The sequence below is a fragment of the Panthera tigris genome, chromosome C1 (genome assembly GCF_018350195.1).
Source record: "Panthera tigris isolate Pti1 chromosome C1, P.tigris_Pti1_mat1.1, whole genome shotgun sequence".
NCBI lineage: Eukaryota > Metazoa > Chordata > Mammalia > Carnivora > Felidae > Panthera > Panthera tigris.
The window spans coordinates 30,381,342-30,385,343 of record NC_056667.1 but is presented as its reverse complement, the minus strand read 5'-3'; the positions used below and the strand labels follow the sequence as shown (position 1 = coordinate 30,385,343).

General features: G+C 45.2%; 1 long non-coding RNA gene across 2 annotated transcripts; it reads left to right on the top strand.

Annotated features, from left to right (window-relative positions):
• Positions 1-338: 338 nt before the first annotated feature.
• On the top strand, positions 339-3,763 carry LOC102967096. Of its 2 annotated transcripts, XR_006221284.1 has the most exons (5): positions 339-654; positions 858-1,183; positions 1,923-2,037; positions 2,558-2,596; positions 3,503-3,763. It is a non-coding gene; the product is annotated as an uncharacterized LOC102967096 (long non-coding RNA). The 2 variants fall into 2 exon arrangements; XR_006221285.1 differs by lacking the exon at positions 2,558-2,596 and having other exon boundaries at positions 3,506-3,763.
• The last annotated feature ends 239 nt before the right edge of the window (positions 3,764-4,002 follow it).

The following is a 4,002-nucleotide window of genomic DNA, read 5'->3' as shown; positions in this document are numbered from 1 at the left end:
ATGCCGCTATGTCTTTGTGATCTGTATTCTGAGTGCCCTCTAAACATCCGCCGCAGGCCACTGGCCAGGAGCACAGCGGCTGCGCCAGCGAGCGCGAGGTCGGGTCCGGGGGCGGGGCCTGGCTTCGGCTTCCGGCGGAAGAGCCAGGGAGCAAGATGGCTGCAGTCAAGACCGTGTTGTTCGTTGCCGAGCTAGCGTGGGTTTCTCTTGTGGCTCTGCCACCTCAGCCTGTGAGCAGCGCCCGCGACTTGACGGCTCTGCTGGTCCTGGCGCTGCCCAGAGCCCTTTCCCTCTATGATCTTGGTCTCGGAGAGTTGGTAAGATCTGTTATTGTGACCTCAGACCGCATTCCAAACTCTCAAGCCCATTCATTCCATAAACTCCGCAGCCCTGACCCCTTAGAGGAAGGAATTCACCGAATAGTTGGGGAGTTTTGGGAACAGCCTTACTGCGCGGGCTGGCAAGGCTCATGATGTGACCATAAAATAGACAGTATTGATGAGGGTCGAGCTGAGGGCTTTGGGGAATGAACACTCACTCCATCAGGAGAGGTGAGGGCAAACTTTCTGAAGCGCAGAGGCCGAAGCTGGGTTTGAAAGATCATGAGTGAGGCTGTGGCCTGAATGGAGAGCAGCAAGAAAAGAGCCCGGAGAGGTGAAGTAGTCCAACATCTGGGATTTGCGTTCAGGGAGAAAGGCTAGATAGGTCGGCAAGGCTCAGACCTTATGAAGGTCTTATTACATGCCGTGTTAAGGAATTTGGGCTCCGTGCTGTGGGCGTTGGTGAGCTTTTGGAGACTATTAAGCTAAGCTGGATAGTGATGTGATCCGATTTGCACTTTCTTGGAATCATTCTAGTAACTATTGAAGAGATTGTGACCCTGGAGGCAGTGAACCTATCACAGTAACCAAGGGCTAGATGTAAGTCTGAAGGGGGATAGGGGAAGAGTGTACCTCACCGGTCATTTTGTATACCTAAAAGACTGGGGACTCCTTCTTCTCCCTGTGGCTGTCTTGCTAACAGAGCATCTGTACCAAGAGTATGGAGGGCACTGGTTCAGAAGGCACTTCCTCTTTGCTGTTGGGTTGGCAGAGGAGGTAGACAACAACAAAGTTCTCCGTGCTACTTTTATTTCTGTTTGGAGACATCATGGATAATTAGTTTTCCCTGGATTATGAAACAGGTGAGTTCTTTCGGTGTCTCTCTTGTTCGGATTCCTAATGTCAGGAAAAGAATTTGAGAAGAATTTTAAGTCCTGTGCATTGTTTACGGTTGATATGTAATGAAGTTCAGGAGGATGTCTCTCTAGGTCAACGTGACTATGATCTTGGTGATGGGAAAGGAATGTTCCAAGGACAACAAGGCCAGGATGCTGGTGTGGCTATGGGCTGAAATTTAGATTGACAGTTTGTTGGATTTGAAGAAAGGCTTTCTCCACATTGGAACCACTTGGGGGCTTTGATATTTGATCATTTAATATATAAACTGCATAGTAAGATTCAGTAGGAAGCTAGTTTTAGAAAATTCTTAAGAGGTCTGAGTAATGTTTCACATCCCCGTGCTGGGTAGCTCTACCCCACCACACCTGCTGCCCAGACCTCCCTTATTGGCCGTTGTGATTTTAAATAGCAGCAGGCAGCAGGAAAGTTCAGCTGCAACAGTGGCAGGGCCTTGGACTCTGCTCATCTGGGGGAGTTTCCCTTAAATTGGTATCGTAGTTATGGTGTATATTTCTATTTGATCCTTGGTTGTAATTTTCTAAGATAGGAGTTTTAGAACCAGCTGTGCCACTAATTCTGGGTTGATACTCACCTCTCTGAGTTCTTCATTTCTTAAATAAAACAGTAAGACTGGCCACTGGGGGCTCGTCTATCCCTGAATTCTATAAATTAGTAACTCTTGTTGCCCTTGCTTTCTGCCAGCTAACATAATGTTTTCCTGAGGACAAGCATGAGGCTCCTTCACTAATAATCACTTAACTCCGTAGTGAGGTCAGCGCTCCGTCCTCCGTTGGTGTTCAGTTGGAATGAATAATTGGTAAACAACTTTGTCTACTTTCTGTATGTCTTATAAACAAGTTATTAAAATGCTTGGAAAGTAACTTAAGTCTTAAATTCTGTTGTGGTAGAATTGGATACTACAAAGTTTAAAAATTTAGTTCACTATTCAGCTATGTTTATTTAAAATGAACAAAATAACCTTAATATTTCTGGAAGCCCTGTTGACTAAACTAAGGAAACCCTAAAAATTAGATTTTCATTAAAAAAAATTTTTTTTAATGTTTATTTTTTTTGAGAGTGAGAGCGAGCGAGAGCAGGGGAGGGGCAGAGAAAGAGAGAGAGAGACACAGAATCTGAAGCAGGCTCCAGGCCCTGAGCCATCAGCACGGCGCAGGGCTCAAACTCGTGAACCGCAAGGTCATGACCTGAGCTGAAGTTGGATGCTTAACCAACTCAGCCACCCAGGTGCCCCTAGATTTTCATTTTTTTAAATGGCGTCTGGATATGGCATGCTTCCTTCTATTGCTCACATACTAACGATCTGCTGTTGTGAAAAGCACCAAGGATTTGCTCTTGTTGAGTTTGAATTGGCAGAGGTAAGAAATTTTCCTTGTTTAGTATTTGGTGTTGCCTATTGTCATTGGCTACAAAAGGTGCCACCCTCCATTTGGGTGGATGTAGTAGATTCCTGGGGCTGCCATAACAAACTACCACAAACTTGGCTTAACACAAGAGAAATTTATTCTCACAGCTGTACCTGCTCTGGAGGCTAGCAGATCTAAATCAAGGTATTGGCAGGACCATGCTCCCTCTGAAAGCTCTAGGGAAGAATCCTTCCCTCCTTAGCTTCTGGTGGCTCCTGGCAGTCCTTGGCATTCTGTAGCTTATAACTGCATCAGTCCAGTCTTTGCCCCTGTCTTCACATGGCCTTGTTCCCCACATGTGTCTATGTCTCCTCTCCTTACAAGAATACCAGTTGTTGATTGGATTAAGGACCACCTTAATGCAGTATGGCCTCATCTTGACTAATTATGTTTGCAGAGACCCCATTTGTAAATAGGGTCACATTCTGAAATTTGGGCAGACCTGAAGTTTCGGGGGATATGATTCAACCCCCAAAACCCTGGTTTGGTGGTGACAGTTGCCAAGGGACAAGAAGTTCTGGTTGAAGGAAGGCTCACCAAGCCAGGCTCATAGTCAGAGCCTCATGTAGTCAGAATGTGGAAGACAGATCCTGCAGAGATCTGTCTCTGCCTTCTAGAGCCTGCATTGCTGGTTCCTGTCTCCTGTGTGTTTTCAGGTTTCTGTGCCTGAGCACACATCCTTACATCACCAGCTCTAATAAGCAGTTAGTACATACACTTTGTTAAATGCATATAATCTAGGGAGGGAAGGAGGGAAAGTGTGGGGTTTTTTTTCCGTGTGTGTGCTACTGAGTTTTTATTTGAGTGCTAACCACAGGAAGAGTTGGACTACACACATGAACTCTTATATTCTCTTAGCAGGATGCTACGGCGGCAATCGACAACATGATATGGCTGAGACTCTTTGCTTTTTACTGAAGCTATTTTTTGATGCTACTTTACAGTACATGGGACCCTCAGGTGCATATGGTGTTTCCAGTTTCCACAGTCTCAAGTTATCTAGGAAGCAAAAGTTGTCATTATTTGAAAGTATTTACTGTGAACTGGCTACTTATGAAATGAATTGTTATTCAGAAATCCTTCCTATTTAAATGTTTGCATAAATGCCAACCATCTTTGTTGGTGAGTCTCTCCCTGACACTTTGGTGTGTTTTTGTTTTTTTATTAAAAAATTTTTTTTAATGTTTACTTTTGGGAACAGAAAGAAACAGAGCATGAGTGGGGGAGGAGCAGAGAGAGAGAGGGAGGGAGACACAGAATCTGAAGCAGGCTCCAGGTTCTGAGCTGTCAGCACATAGCCCGATGCGAGGCTCAAACCCATGAACTGTAAGATCATGACATGAGCTGAAGTCGGACAT